This window comes from Elaeis guineensis, chromosome 12 (genome assembly GCF_000442705.2).
Source record: "Elaeis guineensis isolate ETL-2024a chromosome 12, EG11, whole genome shotgun sequence".
In the NCBI taxonomy this organism is placed as follows: Eukaryota; Viridiplantae; Streptophyta; class Magnoliopsida; order Arecales; family Arecaceae; genus Elaeis; species Elaeis guineensis.
Genome location: NC_026004.2, coordinates 47992996 through 48015598, shown reverse-complemented (window position 1 = coordinate 48015598; position 22603 = coordinate 47992996).

Genomic DNA, 22603 nt, shown 5'->3' with positions numbered 1-22603 from the left:
CGGTCATCCCAAAGGGTCTCCAAGGGCACGCAGAAGCTGAAGAGGGTTGGCAGTGGCAAAGATATTTGTGAAAGGGACTGTCAGGGCATGCAGTGACAGTGTGAGCGTACAGGAGAATATTGTCAGGTTTGTCAAGGCTTGGGGGCACCAAGATGGAGATTGTAGGAGTGGTGTGTATTAAAAATAGCGATGGTTTCATGCATTCAGTTTTAAATTTTTTCATAAATAGTTTATGTAAGCGTAGCAGAAGTAAATTAAATTAAAATATTTTTAATTTAAAACATGCACCAGATCTCATCTGCAAACCATGTAAGGGTCTTCATACGAACATGTTACCAAAATCTAAAATCTGAAATCAAAAATAAAAGATCAATAGTGTAAATTGGAGATCTGATCTCCATACTTTCAGATCATGTGGATGTCCGAAATTTGTATCTGAGCTGCACAAATATCCGACCTTTGCTGGTATCCATACAGAGATGCCCGATCAAAGCACCGAGGCCACCGGTATGCTGCACCTTGCGGGTCTCGCTCCTCATTTCGATCTAGATTCTCTTCTAGAACTCGAAAAGAACCCTATTGCATGAACTCTTCACGCTGAACTTAAGGGAACTTTCTCTACAAGAGGAAGAGGAATAAGAACCATTCTTTTCTCTTCCCTCTCTCTCTTTTTCTCCTTAGATCTGATCTAGAGGATAGGTGGGATGTAGAAAATCAAGGAGGGAATAGGGGCATGAAGATAAGGGCTAGCCACAAGAAGGAAAAACTCTCAACCAACCATCATGTTCGCATGCCCCTTTCACATCAATTTTTGTTGCACAATTTTCTCCCAATGCCCAACCAATCCCTAATGCCCTAATGGATAAGATCTAATCTAATCCAAGGCATGGATATGTAAGAATTAAGGGATCAAGGGTGTTGTGATGGATGTTTGTGGCTAGAAAAAATCATATAACTATTCCTCACGCATGCCCTCCTTCTAATCAGATTTTGTTGCATAAAAATCCTTTTTCCTATTAGCTCCATGCCTCAACCTGATAAGGATAGATCTCATCTGAATAAAATTCAAGTTTGAATCAAATCCTATCAGGTAGAGTCCCAGATAAGGAAGGTGGGGCACCAACTATTAGTGCCCCTCATCTTTCACGCATGCAAGAGCAAGGGGCGGAACCTTTCACTCCCTTTATCACTCTTGGTCAGCAAGATGGAGAGAGAAAAATAGGTGAACTTGGGCTCAGGTAGTCCAAGTCAATTGGGTTCAATCTGGGTTCAATTCAAATCCAATTCAAGCCTAATTCAAATCAAATTTAAAAAGCAGTCAAACCTGATCCAATCAGGATTGAAATCTAAATCTAATATGGATAATTAAACCCAATTAGCTTGAAATTAAATCAAGTTTAATTAAATTAAATTTGATTTAAATTAATTAAGAGTTGATCCATAATTTAATCAGGCCCAATTAAATTACAACACTTATAATTAAGCCTCTCTACTAACAATTAACAGTTGCTAAATCTGTAACACTTACAGATTAGTAGTTTTTAAATTCAAACCATCAATCTAATTGATAATTTGAATACGATTCAAGCTGTTGATTAGGCTCTTTTTATGTGTGATCCCTCAGATTCTATTCTATTTTTATGTATGACCCCTCAGATTCTATTCTGTTTGATAGTGTAACATACTATAATCTCGATCACGGCATCATCGAAACTCCTTTCGATGGGCTAGAATAATTTCAACTCATCCTAATAAGCATCATTGATTCAAAAATGAACCTAATGAGTTCTCACAATCTACCAGTAGCATATAGTAGCAATCCAATAGAACAGAAGAATGAATTTTTAGGTGCAGTTACTGTATGATTCAGTTCTTCTATCATGAGTTCCGGCTAGATGGAGGTCATGAAAAACTCCTCAAATCTCATCATCAGTCATATGCTAAATTGGCTTGACTCGAGTTCATTTGTAAATCTCGTAGAAATACTTTTTCAGTATTCATACTTGCTTTGGCTAGAGACTTTCTGAACTCAGTCTTGTGAATTGCATAGGACTACTCCTTTTCTATCAAGATCGATAGATTCTATCTAGATGATCCTACTCAAACAGTAAATTTGAACCTACTATAGTCAATATACACAGCAAAGATTTGAATGCTTAGGGATCAAAAAAATATACAGTCAAACTAGGTAGCCTCGCTATGAATAGCCAACACTTTAGGTTAAAGAACCACTTACACCCCTGTAGCATCGAGAAAACCACTGATGAGTGAGTAGATATCCAAGTGATTTCTCATGTTGGTCATACTTAGTGTAAGTTGTTCTTTAACAACCACCTGCACTCTTACCCCAGTGTCCCTACACTGCAAACTCAAGATTCATCTACCTAAAAGAGAGGTGATCCATGCTCTAATCTTGAATAGATTGATCATTGTCTTCTATGACGATCCTACAATCAAAAGTATTTAGAAACTAACCACTAATAATGTATGTCTTAAATTCTCAATACTTTGAGAATATACAATATCATCTTTATTAATTTTTATGACAAATCATGGATACATACAATATGATTGATAACAAAAACTACCTGACAAGTACAATACATATTATAGAATTATGGTATGCATCAGTCAAGATTGGCTTCTAGGACATACATCTAACAATCTTTCACTTGCACTAAAATCAATCTGCCATATACCTAAGCCCCTTCGGGTCAAGACAGGCTTCGATCTTTGACTGGCTAAGTGACTTGGACCTACCACATCCTACATGGAGTCTACTCTCTACACCTCTATATATTTCTACTCGAGGTAATCGTGTATAACCCTGCTCTATGTGTTTGAACTTCTGGTGAGACTTTGGTTCCTTAGTAAGGGCTATGGGGCCATCATCTTTGTAGTATAGTGTCATGATATCCAATGGCATGATATCCAGTTTCACAACTATCATAAGAACTATAATGTATCCTGCACATCTACAACATACTCAGCTTCTATTGGTCGGTTGTTTAGAATCCTTCCAACATACCAAACCAATATTGCTCAAGAATATATACTGATGTAGATATTCTACCATCAGCATCGGTGTATCCTCTCACTCTTAGCTCTAACTCTTCTTCAAAGATCAGAAACTAATTCTTAATGCTTCTCAAGTACCTAGGAATATTTTCACAGTAATCCAATGCTCTCAGCTTGGATTCGACTGATATTTGCTCGTGACTCTCACAGCAAGAGATATATCAAATCAAGTACATAGCATGGCATATACCTATACCCAAGAGGCTAGCAGAACCCTCTTGGAGATTTCTATGCTGAATTCTTTTAGCAGTTCTTCTTTATACCTTTTTGTGAAAACTCAAGCATCCTTTTAGATCTATCTCTATAGACCTTTATTCTCAAAATATATGATGCCTGTCCTAGGTCTTTGATGAAAATTTTATATGCAATTACACTTTAACCGATGTCAGCATGGGATACTCCCTCTGACCTTCATGTAAACACATGATTCCTCCTTATTTTTGATGAAATCAAATAATTTGATCACATCATTAAATGAATATTTCAAGTCCGAGATTCTTACTTAAATCTATGATCTTTATAATGTGATCTCCATCACTGAAAGTGAAATCTATAGACCACTCCATATAGATATTTTTCCAAGATATCCATTCAGAAGAACTATCTGCATATCCATTTCTCAAGATCGATATCCAACATCACCTGGTTGTAGGTTTTAGAATCATCTCTATATTCTCAATTTTTCATAAGAAACACTTTCTCTGGATCCTTTGTAAGAATAGCAAGTACCTTTCAAAAGGATGAAAGATCCTACTAGATCTACAAGGTGGAGGACGTACTACACATACTGGCTCATCATGAATAGGTTTTACAGATCCTATGACTCATTGCTCTTCAGAGATTCTCTTTGAGTTTATCCTCCCACTGTTTTCAAGAAAATAGCATGATTGCTTACAATCACATTGTGAACTATTTGAAAAAGAATATGATATTCCAAACCTCTTAAGATACCCCATGAACGAGCTCTCATAGACCTAACCTCTAACTTGTCCACCATGCCATATCTCATATGGTGTAGTAGGAACAGATTTAGAGAGAACCTAATTGAGAAAGTAAAGCATATCCTTAAAGAAATAAAAGTTAAAGCAGTGATGTTCATGATGGACTGGACTATATCTCATACAGTGTCATTCTTTCTTGCAGATATCTCATTGAGCTGAGGTGTACAAGGAGGGTTCCATCATAAAACTATGCCATTTTTGTTAAGAAAATTGAGAAATTCTCTATTTGGTATTGCATCCTTGATCTGATCGAAGTAGTTTTAAGATTTTTTTAGTTTACTTCTCTACTTCACATCTGAATTCTTTGTGAATCTTTCAAAAGCTTCAGATTTGTATCTTATACACATACCTATACCATGACTGATCGTCGGTAAAGGTAATGAAGTAGAGATAACCTTCATTGTCTGGCTCATCAAATGGACCATGCCTATTAAATATGTACTAGGATAAGTATCTCAGCGATCCTATCCTTTTATCCCATAAAGGATAGCTTGATCATTAATCCTCAAAGAGATGATTCACTAACTAGAAATGACTTAATAGTCAATAAGCCCAAAGGTCCATATTTTTCTAGTTGGTAAATCATTTCTTTTCCTATATGACCTAGCCTTAGGTACCACATATATATATTTCAGGTTTATCCGATCTCTAGATCTCTCAGATCCAATGGTATTTACTATTTGCTCAAATAAGTTTATAAATACATCACCATGCAAATAATAGAGTACTAAATCCAAACGATAGTCACAGAGATCAAGTGCCCACGGTGATAGTGCAACTCTTGCTCCATTGCTAACTTGAAGGGTTATTTCACCTTCCCTCAGCTCTCTACCTTTCCTTCGACCCTATATTGAAGTGCATAAATAGGCACTAGAGTCTAATACTCAACTAGGAGAAGAGAAAATCATGAGATCAGTTTTAAGTAATTTCGACATGCCTTCCAAAGGCATGTACTTATTTCTTTAGGCTCTCCAAGTATGTACTTCTGAACTTTTTAAGATTCTTTAGTTACCAACATATTGACCAAATTAGATAAGATGCTATAATGATTATTCATATGATAGTTTCACAAACTACCCATATGAGTTAAGAAGAGATTGTAGGATCAAATCTACTAATAATTTCTTGTGCATGGTCATGTCGAGCTTCTCAAGCTCCAATATCTTTGATCATTGCCAAACAATGATCATGGACAAACTATCCATCACGCATCTTATGCATCATAAGACTCTGATCATCTCACAACTATTGTAGATGAGTCAGCATGTCATTGGTAGTCTACATGTCCTTATGCACACATTGGAGTTCATCTAGTAGGACTCCAGTTTATATCATCTAACTTTATTGTCATTATCTAGCTATTTATCAAGTATAGCTCATTGACTATGGATTGGACAAGCTGATGACATAGGGATAACCTGATCAAGAATATGGCTTAATTTTTCAAAAACTATGAACGATTCTTAGATTTCGAGTCAGAATATATAAATTGGTTTTAGTTAATTGGTTGATATCTAGGATTCGAGCTAGAGGATTGGAAGCTGAGACAATCAACCATAGAGAGCAAAGATTTTATATATGTTTGTATTTGTAAATGTTAGTTCTAGGGACTTTAAAAACAAACAAAGATTTTCATTAATTCTTTAATTCTCTCACACTCTTCAGATGGAGAAATAAAAATTTATACACAATAATTGGACTTGTAATGGGTGCTATGATGTCACTGATACCGTGCACCTCACCTAATAGTTATTGATAATATGGACACCAATGCATGGATAACTCTTTGTCCATATGCTTCTTTAAGCATAGTGCAGTAACTTGGTCTCTAAGTCATGTGGGCTCATCTAACAATTTTTGACTACACTCCTTAGTTAAGCCCAACTCACCTTCCATCAGTGGGTGTAAAGCCATTATTGGGTCCCTTACCTAACAATTATTGGGCCCAACCTGATCTTTATCCTAGGACATCTATTGCCAATAAAGTGGTTGTGCCTTTTCAATACAACTGAACCACTATGATTAGCCAAGAACGATCAATGTCAGAAAAGGCATCCATATCTCTACAACGGTAGAAGACCACTAGGCTTAATATTTAGTGAGGAGATTTAAGTTTCGATCTCTTCTAAGTTGGCACATCTGATGTCTGACTGATCAAGTTCAAGTCAGCACAATCTCATGTCTGACTAATCTAGTCGGCATAGATGAACATGAATCACCAAGCAATCTTATTCAATTCATAATCGATCAAACTGGCTAGGTAAGTGAGATCGATGGGAGGGTATGCCGATGCTTGTCTTAGATACTATCGAAATGGCCAGATAAGCATGCTTCCAATTAAAAATCATCAATCGAGCTACCAAATTTATCTTAGATACCAATTGATTAATCAGAATCAAATAGATCAACCTAATCACTCAGGCTCGGACCACTAAGCCTAATTCGATTTTGATTTAATCAATCACATCACATATCAATCAATTTGACCAACTACAAATAAACTCAATTTTGAGCCCCTTTTGACCTAATCCTCACTAACTTTTGATTAGGTTCGATCAACTGCTTAAAATCAGAAAGGATTTTAACCTGATCTAATTAATGACCATATTGTAGTTAAGTCAGTTGACCTAATTTGTTCAATCCGTATCCAAAGTCTCATATTTTATGCATTAAATTTTAGATCTTAAATTCTCAATTTTAGATCTTTTAAGTTCAAATCTTAACTTAATTAAGTACATTATGAACATGAATTTTAGTTTAGATATCAAAATAATTTTTAATCTAAACTAATTCAAATTGTATCTTATATAATTTACTGTTTGTAGAATCGAGTCGACTCATTCTAGACCTTGAGTCGACTTGTCACAGTGAGTCGACTCAACTCTAAGACTGAGTCGGCTTAATTGTGACAAATAAAAACTAGTTGACCATAGCCCACCAAATTAAGTTGGCTCATCTGCAAACGAGCTGATCCACCGAGGTCCCGAGTCGACTCCAACAAAAATGAGTCGACTCGCCAAGCACTTGAATCAACTTGAACAAGAATCGAGTTGACTCCATAAGCTTGCCAGCCACAATTTTAGGATTTCATGTAAACAAAATCTAAGATTTTGGATTTAGGTTTTTGTAGAAATTAAGTTTCAGATCATTTACCAAAAACTATGTATCACATATATCATTTTTTTTATCTAAAACTAATAAAAACACATATCAAATACATGCATAAAAGGATCTAGATCTAAATATGTATCACATACAATATTTCATTCATGGCTCTTCTTCATGGAAAATATCACAAGCGGCATCCCTACACGTCATAAGAAAATTTATCGAATGGGCAAAAAAAAGACTTTAATCCTGCTTCCTCTTATGATCGGACTTTTATCCCATTTCGAGTACTTAGCTACTAATAGATCTAATCTAACATATCAAATATGTATCAAATTAAATATCAAATCTAATCATCTTTCACATATCATATATATAAATAAATTTAAGTTATAGAAACAAATTTTAGATCTAAATATATTATCATATATTATATACATGAATAAAATTCAGATCAAGAAAATTAGTTTCAGACCTGAATTCCATTATGCAACTAATTTAGATCCAAATTAAACCCTACTTAAAGTCTTCAGATCTGAAACTAATTTCAGATCTAAATCATTCATGATTTATTTTAGATCTAATATAATTTTAGATCCAAAACAATCTTGTCATTAGATTACAATCTGCAAAAAATTTAGATCTATCATTCATTAATGTTCTACATCATTCTCAAACAATGATTTGTCAAAATGATGTCAAACTATTCAGATCTGATTTCTGCTAATCAGATTTCAGATTTGAGGGGTTTCATGTTTGTATCAGAACCTTGCTCTGATACCACTGCTAGAAATAGCGGGGTTTCATGTGTTCAGTTTTAAAATTTTTCATAAATAATTTATGTAAGCACAGTGAAAGTAAATTAAATTAAAATATTTTTAATTTAAAACACGCATCAGATCTCATTTACAAATCATGCAAGAATCTTCATATGAACACGTCACCAAAATTTGAAATCTAAAATCAAAAATAAAAACTCAAAAATATAAACTGGAGATCTGATCTCCATACCTTCAGATCCTGTGGATGTCCAAGGTTTGTATTTGAGCCACGCAAGCGCTCGACTTCTACTGGTATCCATACAGAGATATCCGATTGAAGCACTGAAACTACCGATGTGCTAGCATCTTACAGGCCTCGCTCTTCACTTGGATCTGAATTCTCTTTTAGAACTCGAAAAGAACCCTATCGCACAAACCCTTCACACTGAACTTGAGGGAACTTTTTCTACAAGAGAAAGAGGAATAAGAACCATCCTTTTCTCTTCCCTCTCTTTTTCTCTCTAGATCTGATCTAGAGGATAGGTGGGATGTGGAAAATCAAGGAAGAAATAGGGGCATGAAGATAAGGTCTAGCCACAAGAAGAAAAAATTCTCAACCAACCATCTGTTAGATGTATGTCCTAGAAGCCAATATGGCTGATATATTATAATAAAGCTAGGACACAATTTTATACTTAATACATTGATTTGATCAATAAAAGGACAAGTTTAATTTTTATTCAAGAGTGATGTGTTCTTGAATTATCCATGAAATTAATATTTTGATACATGTTCTCAAAGTATTGAGAATTAGAGACATGTATTTAATTTTCAAATGCTCCCAGTCATAGTATCATCATGAGGATGGTGATCGATCCAGATAGATCGACGCACAGATCACTTCCTTCGAGATAGATGAGTCTCTGATCTACAGTGTAGAAAATTGAGTGATGAGTGTAGGTAGTTATTAGAGAATAACTAGTACTGAGCGTGATCATACGATAGATCACTTGAATTTCTATTCGATCGTTAGTAATTATCTTGATACTATAGTTGTGTGAATGGTTCTTTGACCTACAATGGTATGATTGCTCACAGTGAGATTACTGAAATTTGACTGACACATAAACATGATCTTAATGAGCCCTTGTAGTGGATGTTGGCGACAGTTGGTCCACTTTAGAGGTAGGATATGCATAAAGATGGAATATCTATTGACTTTGATAGAAAGGAGTAGTCCTATAAGATTTAACAGGTTAAGTTCGGGAGTCTGTAGCCATATCAGTGTGATTGATAGAAAAGAATTTTCATAAGGATCACAATTGGACTTGAGCTGATCAAATCTATCATATGACTAATGATGAGGTTTGACGATTTATCCATGACTTACTATCTAGTCGGAACTCACGATAGAGGGACTGAATCACATGTGAACTGTACCTTGAGATTCTTTTCGATTCTACTGGGTTATCACTATATACTGCTAGGTATCACTGGTAGATTGTGAGAGCTTACTAGAATTGCTCAGGATCGATAATCCTTGATGAGTTAGAGTGAAATTATTTCGATCTATTAAAAAGAGTTTCAATAATACAATGATAGAGATCATTGTATATCTCATTATTAGATAGAATTAAATCTATAGGGTCACACAACAAAGAGATTAGATCTGGAATAAGCAATTGAACTTATGAAGTCTCAATTGGATTTAGAGAAATCCTATTGTGTTCAGGATAACCTTTCTAGCATATAGTTGGATCCAATTTTTTTTTTATATTTAAATTTTTTATTTGATAAGATTAATTCAAATTTAATTATCTACTAAAAATTTAAATAAATTAGATTCATTGAGCTTCAATTATTGGGTGCCTAAGGTTTTGGGTTAAATGAATTAAGGGTTCAAATCCTTAATTAGTTTCTTTGATAGTTTTGATTAGACGTCACTTGATTTGATCAAGTTGGGTGTTCTACCCATTAGAGGGCATGTGGATCCAGTATAGGGCATCCTATGGGTGCAAAGTAGGATGTATTTTTGTGGATGCAAAGGCTCTAATAGTTGGCGCCTAATGGATTTCCTAAAAAGAGTCAAATAACTAAAGAAATAAGGATACCTAATACAAGTAGGAGTTATATTAAGTGGTTGTTTAGTTTTAAATAGGATTCAAACCTTATGCCTATTTAAAGAGACCTTTTCTAAGATTTTTAGATACTTCAACCAGCAGCCCACGCCCCCTCTTGGAGAGTCCCATGCCCCCTTTTCTCTTCTCCCTCTCTTCTTCCTTGGAGTTCCAACATCCACCATCTTGGATGTCCTCCATCTTCACACCCAAAAGGGGTTTGGGCATTCCCCTTGATTGCTGGTTTCTACTCCCTAGTTGCTTCATAATCTAGAAAAAAAAAGCAAGAGAAAAAGAGAAAAAAAAGATCAAGAAAAAGATCAAAGAATTGATCATGATCCAGGCTTCGTTCAGATTCGCAGGTTGATTTTTCTTGAGAAAGAAAAATCAATCTTAAGAGGGCCTTTCTAGATTGATCCTAAGTAGATACCCATAGAGATCGGACACTTATGCAGCTAAGAGAGAGATTCTTCTCTTACAGATCTAAATTTGAAGAAAAAAATTATGAAACAGGTATGTGATTCAATCACATATTCAATTTCAGCATATAAAGTAGATCCTAGTGGTTTATATTTTATAGATGCATGATATTAATTAAAAAAAATTTTAATCTTCTATTCCATTGTCATGTTTAAAAAAAAAATTGAAACATAAATACATGCCCCGATATAGAAATTTCAATAGTGGTATCAGAGCTATGGGTTTTATATGCATGAAAGTGATGCACATGTTTTGAAAGATGTTTCAAAATCTGATTTTTTTTTGATACATAAGATGTATAGATAAATATTTTGATTTTAAAATTTATTTTAGATTTAATTTTAAAATATATAGTTGATATGTGAAAGCATGCATAGATCTGAATTTTATTTTAGAACAGTTTTTAGTTCATAATCATGTGATATGTAGATGCATGTGTAAATCTAAAATTTAATTTGACTTGATTCATGATTCATATATGAGATATATAATTATATATTTAGGTCAAAAAATTATTTTTAGTTTGATTCATGATTTGTATATGAGTTATATGATATCATATTATGATCTGAATTTTATTTAGATATGAATTTTACATACATATATGAGATATATGTTTGTATGTTAAATTTAAAAATTAGTTTCATGATTTAAAACTTATCTTTCATGCAAAACATTTAGATTTGAAATTTAATTTTAAAATCTGAAATTTGTGATTATGAATGAGGATTTTGGTTATGAGAAAATCAAAAATTAGGTCATGTAATTAGATTGCATCTAGAGTTTTTGATTTGAATGTTATGGATTTAATTTGATTAAGTAATTGATCAAACCGAGTCAAGTATTGATTAGGGTTAGATCAATTAAGTTATATGATCAAGCAATTATTGTTGATGAAATCGATTGAATCTCATATATAAAATCAATTAACCTAAGGACCTAATTCAGCTCGATGGCTTGAGCATAATTCGCTGGAGCTAACCTATTTAGACCAATTGAACTATTGGTGTCTAAGGCAAGTAATTGAGAGATGGTTATTTAATTGATTCCATTAGCTGATCTAGCCAATTTATTGATGTCTAAGAAAAGCAACGGGGGGACCCCGCACCGATCTCCACTTACCTGGTCAATTTGGAAGATTGAGTCTTGAATTAGGTTGTTTCGCATTTTGGTTTAGCCCATGCCAATTAGATCGATGATATGATGACTGATTAGATGAGACCTAAATCTAAACCTCTCCATAAATATTAAGTCCATAGGTCTTCTTTCGTTGTAGATGTGGGGTGTGCTACTGGTATTGATTGTTCTCAGCTGATCACAGTGGTTCAGTTGCATCAGAAACATGCAACCACTCTATTAGTAAAGAGTTGCTCCAGGGTATGGATGGGGTTGGGCTCAATAACTGTTAGGTGAGGGATCCAATGACGATCTTGCACCTACTTGTTAATGGTGGGTCGGACTTAACTAAGAAGTATAGTCAATAACTGTTAGGTGAGCCCACATAATACAGAGATCAAGTCACTGTAATATGCTTAGAGAAGTATTTAGATAAAGAGTTATCCATGCATTGGTGTGCATGTTACCAATAACTGTTAGGTGAGGTACATGGTATCGGTGGCACCGCAGCATCCACTAGAAATTCATTTATTATGTTAGGATTTTTGTTTCCCACTCAAAGAGTGGAGGGATCCAAAAAATTAGTGGGAGTCATTGTTTACATCTTCAAGTCTCTAGAAGTAAATATAATTTTAAAGTACAAAAGTCTAACTTAAATTTTTACTCTCGCAGTTAAACAATATCAGCCTCTAACCCTCTAGCTGGCATCCTGGAATCTAATTATTTGATCAGAACAAACTATAAAGACTGGCTAAGAAATCTCAGGATTGTCTTGATTTCTACAAAATTAGATCATGTACTCGATCAGAAACTCCTAGTGTTACCAAACCATCCTACTGCTGAGCAAAAAACTGCTTATGAAAAGTGGACAGATGAAGATAGTCAGGTCAAGTGCTATGTGCTGGCATCTATGTCAAATGAGTTGCAAAGTCAGTATGAGCATATGCCCACTGTCAGGGTTATGATCACTTACCTACAAGAGTTGTATGGTAAGCAGAGCCGTACAACATGCTTCGAAGTATTCAAGAAACTCTTCAATTTGAAGATGCATGAAGGGCAGTCAGTTCATGAGCACTATGTGACAGTGATCCAGGATATTGAGGAGTTTGGAAAGCTCGAGCTTGATATATAAAAAAAATTACAGATGGATTTGATCTTTCAATCCCTTACGAGTTCATATAGTCAATTTATTATAAATTTTTATATGAACAAACTCGATTGCACTATATCCAAACTAGTCAACATATTGGTCACTACGGAAGCAACCTTGAAGAGTTCAAGAGGCACTGTTCTCACTGTGGAGCAGACTTCTTCAACCAAGAGAAGGTCTTGTTGGAAAAAGAAGATTAAATCCACTAAGAAGTAGAAGAAAGAGAGCAAGCCAAAGAAGGACATTCCAAAGAAGGCTGAAGTAAAGAAAAAGTATTTCCACTGTGATGCTGAAGGCCACTAGAGGAGAAACTGTCCACTCTATCTGGAAAGCCTAAAGATCAAGAAGGATGATAAACCTTCAGAAGGTATGCTCATAATTGAATCTAACCTTATAATTTTTTTTTACTTTTAGTTGGGTATTAGACTCTGGTTCGAGTGCTCATATATGTACCTTAATGCAGAGTCTAACAGAGAGTAGAAGGTTGAGGGAAGGTGACATGATTCTTTGGGTTGGCAATGGAGTAAAAGTTGCTGCAAAAACTGTTGACATTTATCCTCTTCGATTACCATCAAATTTTAGATTAGATTTAAAAGATTGTTATTTTGTTCCCGTAGCAAGTCAGAATTTGATTTTCATGTCTGTGCTAGCACAGAAAAGTTTTGAATTTAATTTTAATAAAGATTTTTATTTTATTTATTTATGAAATAAATTGATTACACATGGTCTTTTAATTGACAGTCTATATCACTTACATGTTGATGTGAATGTGAATTTGAATGAACAAATAGAGAGTACCATAGGTCAAAAGAGATTCAGAGATAAAATTAACCAAAAGTACTTGTGGCATCATGACTAGGCCATATTGGAGAGGGTAGAATAAATAAATTAAAAAAGGATGGGATCCTTGGCTCTCTTCATCCAGAACCGTATCCAGCTTGCAAATTTTTTCTTCAAGGAAAAATGGCCAAGTTATCCTTTGTAGGACATGGGGAAAAGGCCACTGAATTACTTATCCTGGTACACACCGATGTGTGTGGGCCATTTCATGTACAGGCTAGAGATGGTTATAGCTACTTCATTACCTTTACTGATGATTTGTCTAGGTATAGGTATGTGTATCTGATGAAACATAAATCTGAAGTCTTTGAAAAGTTCAAAAAATTTAGATATGAAGTAAAAAAATAAACAGACAAACCCATTAAGGTTCTTCGATCTGATCGAAGAGGTGAAGACCTTATTCAAAATTTTTTGAGATATCTGAAAGACAATAGTATGGTCTCTCAGTGGACTCCTCCTGGAATACCTCAGCTCAACGGGGTATCCGAAAGAAAGAATAGAATCCTATTAGATATGGTCAGGTCCATGATGAGCTTCACTAATCTACCCTTATATCTTTAGAGATATACCTTATTAACTGTCATTCACCTGTGGAATAGGATTTTATCAAAATTCATTCCTACCACATCTTATAAGATATGATACGGTAAGAAGTTGAGTCTAAGTTATCTTAAGACTTGAAGATGTCCTACCTATGTCAAGAGATAAATGGCTGATAAATTGGAGGATAGACTGTAATAGCTCATTTTATAGGATATCCAAAAGAATCAATGAGATACTACTTCTACTTTTCATAAGATCACAATATGATTGTGAATCAGAATGCCATATTTTTAGAAAAATATTTTATCTAGGATGATGGTAGTGAGAGGTTAGTTGAGTTCGAAGAGAAGGTCTCTGAAGAGCAAAGAGCTATACATCCTCAGAAACTCATTATTCATGAGTCAGTAGTTGACATTCCTCTACCACCTCGTAGATCTAGCAGGATCTCTCGACCTCTTGAAAGGTACATGGGTATGCTTATGGAGAAAGTAAAGAAAATATTTATTATGAGAGATAAGAGTAATGGTGATGATCCTAATACCTTTAACGAGATGATGTCTGACATCAATTTCGAGAAATGATTAGATGCAATAAAGTCAGAAATTGACTCGATGCATTCGAACCAAATATGGACCTTAGTGGATCCTCCCGAGGAAATAATATCCATTGGGTGTAAATGGATTTACAAAAGGAAGATAGGTGCCGATGGTAAGGTAGAGATATATAAAGCTTGGCTTGTGGCAAAAAGTTATAGCCAGCACAAGGGCATTGACTATCAAAAAATTTTTTCGCCCGTAGCCATACTGAAATTCATCCATACTTTGCTTACTATTGTATCTTATTATAATTATGAAATCTGACAGATGGATGTGAAAACTGCTTTCTTGAATGGATATCTTGAGAAAGATATCTATATAGAGCAGCCTTTGGGTTTCACATCTGGTGATGGTGACCACAGAGTTTGCAAGCTGCAAAGGTCTATATACGGATTAAAGCAAGCTTTTCAGAGCTGGAATCATCATTTTGATGATGCGATCAAATCATTTGATTTCATAAAAAATAAAGAGAAACTTTGTGTATACAAAAGGGTCAGTAGGAGCACAATAACATTTCTCATATTGTATGTGGATGATATTCTCCTCATTGAGAATGACATTCCTATGCTAACTACGGTCAAAAGATGGTTGTCCAAAAAATTCTCCATGAAAGATCTAGGGAAAACATCTTATATTCTTGGAATAAAGGTTTATAGGGATAGATCTAAAAAGATGTTAGGCCTGTCACAAAAGCTGTACATAGAGAAAGTGCTGAAGAGGTCCAACATGAAAAACTCTAAAAGAGGACTTTTACCTCTTAGGTATGGTATTCATCTTTCCAAGATAATGTGTCCGACCATATCTGAGAAAGTTCAGCATATGAGTAGGATTCCTTATGCCTCAGCCATAGGGAGCCTCATGTATGCCATGCTATATACTCGACCTGATATTGCCCTTGCTATGAGTGTCACGAGCAAGTATTAGTCGAATCTAGACGAGGAGCACTGGATAGCTGTGAAGAACATCCTTAAGTACTTGAGAAGAACTAAGAATTTGTTTTTGATCTTTGGAGGAGGTTCTGAGTTGCGAATCAAGGGGTATACTGATTCAGACTTCATGTCTGATCTTGATAATAGAAAATTTATGTTAGGATATGTGTTCGTATGTAATGGTGGTGCAGTCAGCTGGAAGAGTTCCAAGCAAGCCATCATAGCAGATTCGATCACAGAGGCTGAATATGTTATTCTTCAGATGCTGCAAAGGAAGGCTTTTGGTTCAAAATATTTATTGCAAAACTTGAGGTTATGACATCAAATGCCATACCACTTTACTGCGACAACAATAGAGCCATAGCATTTGCTAAGGAGCCGAGGTCTCAAAAAAAATCAAAGCATATCGAATGGCGGTATCATATCATACGCAACTACCTCGAAAAAAAATATGTCGAGGTATGAAGAGTAGACTCTGTGGACAACGTGGTAGACCCACTAACAAAGCAATTGAGCCAGCCAAAAATGAAAGTCCATCTTGGGAGGATGGGACTTAAATTAGTAGCCAATTGACTTTAGTCCAAGTGGGAGATTGTTAGATGTATGTCCTAGAAGCCAATATGGCTAACACATTATAATAAAGCTAGGACATAATTTTATACTTAATACATTGATTTGATCAATAAAAGGACAAGTTTAATTTTTACTCAAGAGTGATGTGTCCTTGAATCGTTCATGAAATTAATATTTTGATACATATTCTCAAAGAGTTGAGAATTAGAGACATATATTTCATTCATAAATACTTTCGATCATAGTATCATTATGAGGATGGTGATCGATTCAGATAGATCGAAGCACAGATCACTTTCTTTGAGGTAGATGAGCCTCTGGTCTACAGTGTAGAGATATTGAACGATGAGTGCGGATAGTTGTTAAAGAATAACTAGTACTGAGCATGATCATAGGATAGATCACTTGGATTTCTACTCGATCATTCATAATTATCTCGATGCTATAATTATGTGAATGATCCTTTGATCTACAATGGTATGACTGCTCGCAGTGAGGCTAATAAAGTTTGATTGATACATAAACATGGTCTCAATGAGCCCTTGTAATGGATGTTGATGATAGTTGATCCACTGTAGGAGTAGGGTGCGCATCAAGATAGAATCTATCAATTTTGATAGAAAGGAGTAGTCTTATAAAATTTGAGAGGCTAAGTCTGAGAGTCTGTGGCCACAGTAGTGTGATTGATGGAAAAGAGTTTTCATAAGGATCATAATTAGATTTGAGCTAATGGAATCTATCATATGACTGATGATGAGGTTTGATGATTTATCCATGACCTGCCATCTAGTCAGAACTCACGATAAAGGGAATGAATCACATGTGAACTATACCTTAAGGTTCTTTTCGATTCTACTGGTTTGTCACTACATACTGCTAGGTGTCACTAGTGGATTGTAAGAGCTCACTAGGGTTGTTCAGGATCGATAATCCTTGATGAGTTAGAGTGAAATTATTCCGATCCATTGAAAAGAGTTTCAATGATACAATCATAGAGATCATTATATATCTCAGTATCAGATAGAATTGAATCTATGGGGTCACACAACAAAGAGATTAGATCTAAAATAAGCAATTGGGCTTATGAAGTCTTAATTGAGTTTAGAGAAATCCTATGAGATTCAGGGTAATCTTGCTAGCATATGGTTGGACCCAATTTTTTTTTTATATTTAAATTTTTTATTTGATAAGATTAATTCAAATTTAATTATCTACTAATAACCTAAATGATTAGATTTATTGGGCTCCAATTGTTGGGTGCCTAAGATTTTGGATCAAATGAATTAAGGGTTCAAGTCCTTAATTAATTTTCTTGATAGTTTTGATTGGACGCCACTTGATTTGATCAAGTTAGGTGTGGCCACCCATTAGAGGGCATGTGGATCCAGTATGGAGTGTCCCATGGGCATAAAGTGGGGTATATTTTTGTGGGTGCAAAGGCTCCAATAGTTGGTGCCTAATGGATTTCCTAAAAGGAGTCAAATAACTAAAGGAATAAAGATTCCTAATGCAAGTAGGAGTTGTATTAAGTGATTGTTTTGATTTTGAATAGGATTTAAACCTTATACCTATTTAAAGGGGCTTTTCTTAAGGTCTTTAGATATTTCAACCAGTAGCCCACGCCCCATCTTGGAGAGTCCCATGCCCCCTTTTCTCTTCTCCCTCTCTTCTTCCTTGGAGTTCCAACGTCCACCATCTTGGACATCCTCCATTTTCACAGCCACAAGGGATTTGGGCATTCTACTTGATTGCTAATTTCTACTTATTGGTTACTTCATAATCTAATAAAGAAAAGTAAGAGAAGAAGAGAAGAAAAAGATCAAGAAAAGGATCAAAGAGTTGATCGTGATTCAGGCTTCGTTTAGATTCGCAGGCTGATTTTTCTTGGAGAAAAAAAATCAATCTTAAGAGGGCTGTTCTAGACTGATTTTGAGTGGATACCCATAGAGGTCGAGTACTTGTGCATCTAAGAGAGAGCCTCTTCTCTTTCAGATCCAGATTTGAAGAAAGAAATTGCGAAACAGGTATGTGATTCAATCACATATTCAATTTCAGTATATGTTCAATTTCAGTATATGAAGTAGATTCTAGTGGTTTATATTTTATACATATATGATATTGATTAAAAAGAGTTTTAATGTTTTATTCTATGACTATGTTTAGAAAAAAAACTTTGAAACACATATACATACCCCAACATAGAAATTCCAACACCATCATGTTTGCATGCCTCTTTTGAAGAAAAGATTCATCTGATCTGATCAGATCATTCGGGTGTATCTGAAAATTTTTCTATGATAAGCTAACATAAATTTTATGTTAACCTAATATGCAGTAGAATAGAGATCAAAATCTTCAGAAAAACTCGAATCTGATGCCTCGTGAGACCTGAACGTACAGGTCCTCTACTTCGTGTGCACGCCAAGCCCTATGGGAATGTCGGATGATATCCTTCATGCCAATCCTTCAAAAGGGGCAGCAATGGGAGGGAGAGATTGATCTCATGGGTTGATATAATCTTGGAAGGAACTCTCCGCACCAAGAAGAATGATGCCTAGAAAGAAGATGCCAAGAGAGAAAAGCCCATGCCAATAAGAAGGATGTCTGCCCCTCTCTTTGTCTCACACACTCCAACATCTCACGGTGTTTTGTTTTAATTTTATCGCACAAAATTCTCATACCACCAGTGAATAGGGTGCTGCCCTTTAAATAGGTGTGGCATCCTAATCTAATCAAAAGTCATAATCAGTTTAGGACTCAAAACTTTGTCCAACTAGGGAACCCAACTAAAGAAAGGAGAGCGCCTCTTGCTTTCATGCACGCACATCAAAGGGGCAACAATTATTTGCACACCCTCCTCTCCTTAGTCGGCCACCATATGATAGAGAGTCTCAAGATTTTGGGACTCTTTGTTCTAAATCAAATGGCTTCAGATTTAACTTGATTTGGATCTGATTCCAACCTGATTCAAACCAGATTCGAAGAGCTTGTTAATTTTAATCTAATTAGAATTTTGGTCTAAGTCTAACTTAAATTTTTAACCCAATCAAATCTTAATTAACTTAGATCTAATCTAAAATTAATTTGGATATAAATTTAATCTCTCATAAATCTCTTGGATCATTGATCAGATCAACATCATCTCCGAAATTAAACCTGAATCTCATGTCTAGTACTAGCTAGACATAGTCAACTTGTTTAATTCTGTATGACCCTAACTTAATTTTTAATTAAGCTAATCTATTCATTCAATCAAGTCAAGTACTTTTAAATTAAACTCATAGAGTTAGATCAATTCTTTCTTATGTTGCTTGACTTTGTACATGACTCCATAAGTTTAAACACTAAACTGGTAGCTCAAAAAATATTTTTTATACTAATCAAAGTTATCATCTAATAATAATTTCTGATATCTGGATAGATCAAATATTTGTAAGATAATATTCAAAAATCTATGCATATGGTTATCGCATAATTCATCTGTTTGACTTCGAATGCTCAAGGATGACCTAGAGTTTAACTGTCAACCCTAGATGAGTCATCTATATTATATTTCAATCTTTTACATTCATTAGGATTATTTAGATTTAAATTTTATTAAATTAAAATACAATGATACATTAACTCCTGTAACCCAAAAGGATCAATCCCATCTTAATTTACATGCAGATTTTGCAAGTACTTAACTGTACCTAGAAATCTTCTGTAACTGTATTAAAAATACAGATAGTCCGATACTAAAGCACAATGAGTTGCTTGCAAGTCATTATGATGATCTTAGGTCTGAGAGACACTTATGCCTATATGCTTCACGAGCTGCTCTTGATAGTAGAGTGCTTCACAAGTGAGTCACTTGTTCAGTGACGATGTACTCCTATATCTCATCTGTACATTATATCAGTATCTCCACACTCTTTGGTAATGAGGATAATCAAGCTATATAGCACACAATAATCTATACTCGATAAACATCATCGTCCCTTAATGACGTATCATTTAATTATGAACATGTTTAAGAATTATTCGATAAATCTTCTTTTATCGATTGTCATATAATTCTAAGGACTTCAGTATAACACAAGAGTTCTAATAAGGAAGATGTACATCTTGTGATGAAAATATCAAAATAATTTTTATTCATTCATAATTCATATATAAATCACTAAGAGTATAATCGTCCAAACAATTAGCTTTAGGACATATTTTCTAATAATTTTTACTTGAACTAAGGCCAATCGACACAGTATTTAATACCCATCTTTCATTTATGTTCATTGAACTCTTTGATTCTGAAGGCTTTATTAAATGGGTTGGTCAAGTTCTCTTTTCTGTCGATCTTCTGAAGGTCGATGTCACCTCGATCTATGATCTTCCAGACAAGATGACAGCGATGCAGAATATGCTTGGTTCTCTGAAAAGACTTTGATTTTTTTGCTTGAGCTATGGCTCCAGTATTGTCGTAGTACAGTAAAATAGGACCATCAATAAAGAGTGCCACTCCAAGCTTGCTGATGAACTTTCATAATTAGACTGCTTTCTTGGCAGCTTCGGATGCCACAGTGTATTCCATCTGCCATACTGAATTAGCTATGGTGTGCTGCTTGAAAATTTTTTAGTAGATCACTCCTCAATTCAGGATAAACAGATAACACGACATGCTCTTGCTGTCATCATGATCTGACTGAAAGCTGGAATCAGTATATCTCATAAGTTTCAAGTCATTATCTCCATAGATAAGCCATTGATCTTTAGTATTTCTTAAATACTTAAAGATTATCTTTACTGTTGGAAATTATGTCCTAAAATCAATCATGTGATGATTGAATTTTTTTTTATATATAAATTATTAATTAATGAATAATAGTTATTCTGACATTTTTCATCACAAAGTAACATCTTCCTTGAACTCTTAAACTGTGGTGAAGTCCTTAGAACTATGTTAGTATACGATAAAGAGAAGATTTATCGTATAGTTCTTAAATATGTTCATGATCAAATGATACATCATTACAGGATGATAACGTTTATCAAGTGGAGGTTGTTGTATGTCATATGGGTTGGTTGTCCTCTTAAGCAAGGAGTGTGGTGACACTAGTATGGCATACAGGTGAAATATAGGTGTACATCATCATGGAACAAGAGACTCACCTGCTAAGCATTCTGTTGTCAAGAGCTACTCGTAAAATACATAGGTATAAGTATCCTTCAAACCTGAGATCACCATAGTAACTTGCAAGCAATTTATTGTGCTTTGATGCTGGACTATCTGGATTTCTAATATAGTGATGGAAGGCTACTGGGTACAATCAAGTACTTGTGAAGTCTGTGTGTAGATCAAGATAGGATTGACCCCTCTGAATTATTGGAGTTGATGTATCACTGTATTTTAATTTAGCAAAATTTTGATCAGGATAATCCATGAGATGGATTTGAAAGGTTGAATACAATTTGGATGAAGCAATCTCGATTGATAGTTAACCTGAGACCATTCTAGAGCATTCAAGATCAAAAAGATAAATTATACGGTAATCATGTGTATGGATTTTGAAATATTTTTTTATGATAATTCAACCTATCTGGATGTTAAAAATCATTGCTAGATGGTATCTTGATTTATGTAGGAAGTAGTTCTTGTACTACCGACTTAGTGTTCAAACCTATGGAGTCACGCACACAAGTTAGACAAAGTAAGAAAAATTTAGCCTATGTTTATATGTCTAATGTGAAAGTACTTGACTTGATTGAATATATAAGCTAACTTGATTGAGAATTAAGTTATGGGTCAAATGGGAGAAGAGTTGACTATGTCCAGCTAGCACTACACATGAGGTTTAGGTTCAATCCTGGAGAAGAACAGTTTTTGATCTATGATCCATGGAGCATATGAGAGATTGAATTTAGGTACTAATTAATTTTAGATTAGATCTAAATTAATTATACTTAATTAGATCTAAAATTTAAGTTATATTTAGTACAAAAGTCCTAAAGAGTTTGGGATTGATAACCTTTCAAAATTATTTCGAATCAGCTTCGAATTGGATTTGAATCAAATCCATTTTGGATGAGATATGAGAAATTCTTTTTGGACTAAGATTTTTCTCTCATATGATCCAACCAATATCTGAAATGGTGCTGGTTTGGGGCATCCCATGTGGGTGAGGGATTGGATGCAATTTAGTTGTCATATGTAATGGCAATTCTATCTCATGTAGGAATCTTACTTTTATGAGTATTAGATTAGTTCAAATCAGATTTGAATTAAAACTTCTATACTTATTGGGTCATGAGAATCATCTATAAATAAAGAGGAT